Source organism: Pyrus communis, chromosome 2, assembly GCF_963583255.1.
Source record: "Pyrus communis chromosome 2, drPyrComm1.1, whole genome shotgun sequence".
In the NCBI taxonomy this organism is placed as follows: Eukaryota; Viridiplantae; Streptophyta; class Magnoliopsida; order Rosales; family Rosaceae; genus Pyrus; species Pyrus communis.
In genome coordinates, this window is record NC_084804.1 from 2,563,323 (window position 1) to 2,572,187 (window position 8,865).

General features: G+C 35.7%; 1 pseudogene; it reads left to right on the top strand.

Annotated features, from left to right (window-relative positions):
- The first annotated feature begins 3,826 nt into the window (after positions 1-3,826).
- Positions 3,827-8,597, top strand: LOC137722071 (uncharacterized protein At4g04980-like; annotated as a pseudogene).
- Positions 8,598-8,865: the final 268 nt, after the last annotated feature.

The following is an 8,865-nucleotide window of genomic DNA, read 5'->3' on the forward strand; positions in this document are numbered from 1 at the left end:
TAGTTATTAATTAACTCATGTAGTCATGTTTGTATAAAAGGAAATGTCAAATGAGTATTTCAAAAGTAGGACTGTTCATTAATTTTCTGTCATATCAATTATTGTAAGAATATAATAAAATATTTTATAAAAAAATATTCATTGGATTTACTTTTTTTAATCATTTTACACTAGACGCCAACAACAGAAGCAATATCATGTTGTCTTGCCATAAAAATATAAACATGTCGCACTTTGCAGAAGAATATAATCTTGGTGATCACCAGCTAAAATCATTTCCACGTGCCGTGTTTTGAGGACTATTTATTCTTGTGGTGGGTCATGCATTTATCACATGCCATTATATGACATGACGCTTCGAAGATGGGTAGAACTGTTTTACATCGTATTTTCCTAATTCTCTATTGCTTTTTCAAAACAAAACAAAACATAAAAATAAAAATAAAAATAAAAAAACAATTGTCCGTTGAATTATACAACATTATCTAATACTATGATGTTTTGAGTTTTTTTATTTTTTTATATATCAAAAGATAGATTTGTTAAATAATATAGTCGACAGAATTCGAACTCATGCAATAGTATAAAGGCAACACTTCTTTTATCACTATGGTAGAAGGCCAGTTGAGTGCGTTAAATGTTTGATTGTGGAAAAACTGGCAAAGTCATTTGATCGATAGCAATTTGTCTTTGTGCGCTAAATTACTCTGGCGCCAAAAGTTTTTTACTTAGCCATGAAAATACACCTTTTATTTTTATTTTTTTTTCTCCAGAACTATGTAAAAGTAAGGTTCTAAAAGACGGTAGTCGGATGGCAAGCTGAGACCTAACATCTAATTGTTTAAACTGGTTTAAGTAAATTCACTATATATATGTGCTTATGTATTTAAAAAATAAATAATAATAAATATTTTGATTAAATAATTATAAATATGGATATATGTATAAAATTGAAGGGCTTTATATGTTAGTTTTGTAATGTTTTTCAAACCCCTTTAACAGGTGGACCTTATTTTCACAAAAATAAAATAATGTAGAGCTTTGTTTTTTATGGATTTAGATCTCATCCGGATTTAAATGATGGGGATCTTAGAAATTCTTATATTTTAATCATTCATCGTGTATCGTGTGGTCTAAAATTATTTAATTTTTTTATTATTTAAAATTAAACACAAATATTACTGACGAAAACTAGAAAACTATATTTATTAGGCCTTTAGGATGTTAGGTGGCGCCTTGGCAACAATTAAAAATAGGAAAGGTTTGTCACGTGGGATTGGCAGACAAAGTTCCCCTCTGCATTGTCTTCTTCCTTGGAAAAAAAAAGCTATGTTCGTCCTCCAGATTAAAAACAGAGTCCGTGTGTCTTTTCTTTCTCAACCATGTTCGGACCTACTGAGCCTCCAGCACCTGCCTAGGTGCCCTAGTCGCAGCCTAGCACTCTTAGGCGCCCGCGCAGGCCCTTCAACGTCTGCCTATTCTTTTTCTCAATTTGCCTCACGACTTGGGCTGAATCCAGGCGGATGATCAATGTGTAGCGTCTAGACGGTTGCATAGGTTGATTTAAATAAAATTAAAAAAAAACAATATAAAAGTTAAAATGAAGGCATTGTTGATGACTAAAATAGAAAGTGACAAGGCAAAAGGACCTAATAATAAGGGCATCTTGTTGGGAAAAAGGTAATCCACTAGTTGCATAAATATGATTGCTTTAATTGTACAGAGAAATAGTATACATAGAGAGAGAGAGAATTAGGATTGTGGACACACACTTTTTATATATCTTTTGACACTTAATTGTGACATCCACTTTATAGTATATTTTAAGGATCCAACCGTTTATCCGTTAAGTCTTTTCTCACAAATCATATCTACGAAAAATCATCCAAATCCAAATTCATTTGACCGTTGAACTAAATGATTGTCATTTCGTATTTCTTTGCTGAACATATTTGACCATTTTCTTCCTTACAAATTAATGTTTTATGATTTTGAATCTTTTTAATTTTTTGCAAGGACATATATGAACGATGAATTGAAATATAGACAGTTCAAATTCTTGAAAATATTACGGAATGAGCCCTACAAAGTGTGTGTCATAAGGTTAGCATCTTGGGACATCCAATTTTTGACACACACTTTGCCGAACCCACACCGTATCGTCTATCAATCTATTCTCAATTGGACAGATTACGAAAGATATCAAGTTTTATTCTCAGTTGGACAGATTATGAAAGATATCAAGGTGTTACTCCCATCAAGCACTGAGGTTATTCTTACCATACTCACCGTCAAGCTAACTCTATTGTCCGTAGGCTAGCACGTTTTGTCTCTCTTTGAGCCAGGAGTGTGAATGCGCTGAGTCTCCTCCCTTGTTCATTTCTGACTTACTATTAGAATAATGTGTGCTGCCTTTGGGGCTTCTTGTACTTCAAACCATGTAACGACGTTTTCAATCAATTAATCTCTTATAGTTTCCTTTAAAAAAAAAAATCTAAAATATTAAGACATTTTTTTATAGTAAAGAAAAATAGACACACAATTTTACAAAAAACACCAACCGGCCGTTTGATACACAATTAAATTAGGTTCAAGGTCGAATGGGTTGTAGACAGTAGACACACATCAAGTAAGGAAAATGTGAAAAGAAGAATTAATAGTTTTATAAAGAAATACTTTTTTTAATGTCACTAAATGTTTTTTAATTTCTTATTTAGAATTCTTAAACCATTAGATTTCTCATCCAACATTGTTAAAAAATACATGCCAAATTACTTATGCAACAATTAACCAAAAAAAAAACCTTATGCAACAAAAACAAATGAGAATTAGAAAATTTCAAAATTTTAATAACAGTAAGGGAGAGTTGATCTTCCTAGTCAGCTAGTAGTATGACCAATAATCGATGAAAAATAATAGGTAGGCATCGAGTCTGCGAATCTAGACCTCTGTTTTATTTACGAATAGTAAAGATAATGTTATCGTGAAAAGCATGCTGCGTAGAATTTCCTCATCGATGAAGAAATACGTGATTAATAGTACAGATTGATTGATGTGTTTCAAAGCATGTGTAGGATTTTCCCATCATAAATTCAATAATTCCCGTCTCGATGAAAAGAGAGATTCTTTCATACAATTATTTTATCATGTGACAAGTTTATATTAGATAAATAAATCACTTTTTAATCACGTGGTAAGTATTGATTCAGAGTAAACGCCACTAAAATTACAAACTGATTGCAAGAGAATATCTCTTCTAAAACTGAATTGTAGGAGCATAATAAGAAAATCCGTTACTGTATTTCGAAAAAGAAAGAAGAAGAAAACAGCCGTGGTTCATATTTGAAAATGTATTTCACACAGAGGGCGCATTTGGTTCTGTCGCCATGTGCATAAGCTACCATGACAAACACGTGCGCATTCTTTCACCTTCTGTTCTAATCGATTCTATACGATTTGGCTGTCACCATGAATTTTTTCAGAAAACTTTATTATTTTAAACTTCATATTATTCATAGCAGATGAGGTCGAGTCAGAGTTGTCCTTTGACAAAAAGTTATTAGGTTCACGTGGCTCATGGCTGCAATTTGTCTCATGATTTTTTGAAAGAAAAAAAAAAAAGAATTTTGAGAAAAAAAAATTAGAGTGTCGTGTTCCATAAAAAATAGAACTCTTTTTTTATATTAATTTTAGAGTGTGTAAAATCTTAACTTTCTTTATGGTTAAGTTGGTTCGTGTATTAGGTTTGAGTATTCTTTCATCATCACCACCATTACCTTTTGCCCAGTTCAAGTCTTTATTACAAATCTCAGCGTAGGTTCAAGCCATGACTATCGGAAGCTGCTACGGTCAATTGTTTCGTCGCAAGCCTTCTGTAATTAAGGTAAAATTTTGTGTTCCATGTTTAATTTCCTTAAACATGTCTGATTTATGTGACCCATCATCCTTAAATCGAGCTTCTAATAAAAACTGCCCATCTACATCTAGGCATGCTAATAATCTGTATAAAAGGAAACATGACAGCATTGTTTCTTGTCTAGATTAAGTTTGTTGAACGCAGCCATAAATCTTTGATTAAGGTTCATAAAATAAATAATCACTGAAAAGGAATCGATTCACAATAAGGTCTAGACTAGAAAATGGTTAACATGAATAGAGTTGTTCTTTCAGGCAACGAAAGACTCCAAGGGGGCCAAGAGTCTGCCTGTGAAACAGAAGAATGCTTCTAGGAGAGGCATGCCAAAAGATAGGTCTTGCGGAGATTCAGCCAACGAGGTTCGGATGACTGAGCCCCGGAAGAAGATCACCATCTTTAGAGACATCATCGACCAACCAGCATGTGATGCTTCTGCTGCAATAACTGAGGTATGTGCCCCTTTTTTTATTTTTTTCCAAAGAGCTTGTACAGGAACTCTAAACATGTTATAGTGTTAACTACATTGCAATGTTTGGAAATTGCAGGGAAAATCAAGAAGAAAGGATGTATAGAAGGATGAACACAGAGATAATAGAGAGAGAGAGAGAGAGAGAGAGAGAGAGAGAGAGAGAGAGAGTTTAGAGGGAGAAATATGATTTGTATTAACTGATTAAGTGAAGATTACACACTCTGTTTTTATAAGAGAAATCCTAACTACTTTAACCAAATACGAATTGTATTTATAACTGTATTACACTTGTACCCTTAATACTCTCCCTCAATCTTAACTGGGGGTAACCTAGTTTGAGATTGAAAGAACATATCTACAATTACTGCTACGAAACCAGAAAACAGAACACAAAGTTGAACAATCTGCAATCTTGCAATCACTTGAAACTTCAAAAGCTGCTTTTGATGGAATCACTTCTCAGTTAGGCATCATACCTATCAACAAAAATCAACATATCCACCAATTCTCCTCTTTCAATTCTATATTCTTCCATAAACCATAAGTCCTTCAATCTCCACCATACATTCAATGCTGCAATGCATCATCTGTTTTTCCTTCTGTATGTCCATAAACCATAAAACAGAACACAATTGCAGCAATGTGAGTATAAAATAGACTTTTGAATCTTGCAATTTGTGACATCTGCTTGATCTTCATAGTTGCAATGATATGGAAAAGCTAGAACATGTCCTGTAACAACTTGCCAAAAAACATAAAAGAGAAATCTGGAAGGAAGTTCAAAATAATTCCAATGGACCAAAGGACCTGCAACCTACCAAAGACCCGACGTATAAATCTTCTGCTAGACTTGCACCAAAATTGGATGAATCTTGACCAAACTATGGATGACACAGTTAGTAAGGTTGTTAGTATTTGGTTAAAGTAATCTCTTATAAAAACAAAGTGTGTAATCTTCACTTAATCAGTTAATACAAATCATATTTCTCCCTTTAAACTCCGTTTCTCTCTCTATTATCTCTAAGTTCATCCTTCTATACATCATTTCTTCTTGATTTTCCCTGCAATTCCCAAACATTGCAATGTAGTTAACATGGTATCAGAGCCAGGCTTACGCCATGGATTCTGGTGGTTTCTCTTCGTAGTAGTTTACATTTTTTTTTTCTCCTAATTTAGTTTCTCTTCAATTTCCATTAGATTTTCGGTGCTTCCGCGATTGTTCTTGGGTTGATTTTTCTGCAATTGTTGGGATCACGATTGTTGCAATTGTTCTTGTTGGTCTAATCGTTCTTTGGGGAGTTGCATAGCGGTCTTGCTGTCGAGCCGCTCGGTCTTGACGGTGCAGATAAAAAACTAAGATCCATTGGTTCCGAGGCCAGCGTTGGCCATGGTTCGTACACGACGGAGTCCAAAGGGTACTGGGCAGTCAGTGTCGGTGTCTAAGTATAAGGAATACAAAACTAAAGTTGGTGTTTGACACAGAAAGAAGTTGGTGTCTAAAGGTGTATGCAATCAGCTTGTTGTTTTATGAGTATTTCGCATTTGTTGGTTATCTTAGTTGGAGGAAGAAGACGAAGAAGTCGCCATTGGAGACAACAAAATGAAATCTTGAAGAATGGAAGTGGGTTGTTTGGATTTCTGGCAAATAAGGTTTATGCAAGACTAATTCTTGTGAAAGGTTGATGCTTTAAGAGGAAGACAAAATGTGACTGAGAACAGAGTGTGGCAGAAAGTTTAGACCTATGTGCAGTCCAAGTGTTTGATGAAACGCCCAGCTCAGAATTTTCATGTGAAGAGAGAGGACGCTATGGTATCTTGGGTGCTCTATCAAGATTTCCTTATGGGCAGCTTCTTGGAAGATCTTATTTTCATTGACATATGCAATTGATGTTGTAGCAAGAGGCCTGGATATTCCTGGTTCGAACTGTTGTTCACTACCAGCTTCCACATTCGGCAGAAGTTTATGTTCACAGAAGTGGTTGAACTGATGGAGCTTATGTTGATGGGTGCAGCATTGCACTAATTTCACCAAATGAGACCTCCAAATTTGCTTCTTTGTGCAAATCATTTTATAAGGAAAGTTTTCAGCGATTTCTCATGGACAGCACATACATGCCTGAGGTCATGAAACGGTTATCTCTTGCATGTCAAATAGACAAGATTATGCGGAAAGATTCCCAAGAGAAATCGAAGAAAAAAAAAATTTGGTTCGAAAGAAATGTAGAATTGATTGAATTGGTTGTGGACCATGATGACAATGAGGAGGAAATGATGAAAAGTCATAAGCAACAGAAAGCCAACACCGCAAGTTTAGAGGGAGAAATATGATTTGTATTAACTGGTTAAGTGAAGATTACACACTCTGTTTTTATAAGAGAAATCCTAACTAATTTAACCAAATACTAACAACCTTACTAACTGTATTTCTAATTGTATTACACTTGTACCCTTAATATATAGTACACTCTTCCCTAATGAAGATTAAAAGATGGAGCGCAAAATGAATTTTTTGTATTACTAATAACATTCCTTTTTTTCCCGTTGAAATCTTGTACTTAAATTTCAGGATTAAAACACAATTTGTTTAATTTTCCAATTATTTTCTGCTTGCAGATGGTAATGAGGTTGATGGGAGATCTACAGAAGCTTTTCCTGAAATTGTGCTGCATAAACAATTATTGGAGATAAAGGAAGCATCTACAGAAAAGGTAATTAAGGATTTAAGATCCGTAAGAAATGGCTTAATACGCATATGTAATTATACTCGAAACCATTAAGCTAATTTTTCAAATTAAACATCTACATTCAGGTCATGGCCTCATTCTGCAAGGCATTGAAATCTATTAGAGAGTCTTGGATGACAAGTTATGACAGGTTGGACAAACCGAGATATGATTTCCCATCACTCAAGGAGAAGGTCAATCAGGATGAACTCGGTACGCTACAAATTTTTCTCTAGGACTAGTTGAGGCCTCCCATTTGGAAATGGAAGCAACATCCTAACTGATTTTGTAGTTGAGACGGTGCTGGAAGCGCTCGATTGCTTGATGAAGAAGGAACTAGACAAGTTTGATATGATGGATGAAGATGACCAGAAAAGAGAAGATTACAGCCCTCGGAATAGCTCATGTGGGAAGTTCTTGAGCGATTCGGAGGGCTACGCCTCAGGTTCCACCTGTCCTTCTCCGATCACTCCATCTTCTGTCCTACCTGAAATTGATGGTTCTCCGAAAGCACGAAAAAATGCCAACATTGGATCCAAATCACCATTGCTTTGGACTCTGAGAGTGCAAACAGTTGGGAAGCTAAATCCAATTGATGTTAAGAACTTGTCTCTTCACTTATCAAAACAAGAAGCTCATGGCACCAACAATGGCCTGGACAAGATTGAAAATTTGTTTGAAGAACCACCAATTGGGACAAAATTAGAGAGCAACCCTCAAAAGACAATTGCAGCAACAGATGAGGAAGTAGTGGCCCCAAATCTTAGTTTGGATGAAAATCTAGTGGAAAGGGTATCGACAACACAAGTGATGATGTTGAAACTCTAACCACAGCCTCTGAAACATTGGAAGCAGACATCACAGAAGCATCATTGCTTTCACCGTCACCTACACTTCACAACCAAAATCAGCGCCTCCGCCTCCGCATCCACCTCCACCTTCACCAATGCAACAACTTTCACTGCCCAATACAGAAACAACAACAAGAATACCAACATTCCTTCCACCACCACCACTACAAACTTTGAAGCTAAATGTTGCAACACCACCGCTACCACCACCATCACTACCCGCCATGCGGCCACAAGTATGTTTGGACTTGAAGACTGCAAACCAATATCCATTCCCTTGCCTACTAGTGAAAAACTTAAGAAAGTGGATGGGAGTGAATTGGCTGATGAAGGACTTTACAGAAAAATAGTGGGAAGTTTACTGTATTTAACAACAACTAGACCTGATCTAATATATGCTTCAAGTTTGCTATCAAGGTTCATGAATAGTCCTACCAAGAAGCATATGGGGGTTGCACGAAGGGTACTAATATATGTGCAAGGGACCCTTAACTATGGCATTGAGTATGTGAAGGACAAGTCTGCAATTCTCATTGGATTTTGTGATGCAGATTGGGCAGGAAGTGAAGATGATAGCAAAAGCACCTTTGGTTATGCATTTAGCTTTGGCAGTGAAGCATTTTCTTGGGCATTTGTGAAACAACACAGTTGCACTATCAACTGTCGAAGCTGAGTGTGTCACAGCATCTGAGGCAACAACACAGTCTATTTGGTTGAGGTTTGTTCTTGATGATTTTGGGGAGTTGCAAACTGAGGCAACACCTTTGTTCTGTGATAATATGTCAGCTATATCTATGGCTAAGAATCTAGCTTTTCATCAGAGAACTAGACATATAAACAGAAAGTATCATTTCATAAGGGAAACTCTGCAAAAGGGTGTGATTGATTTGCAATTCTGCAGAAATG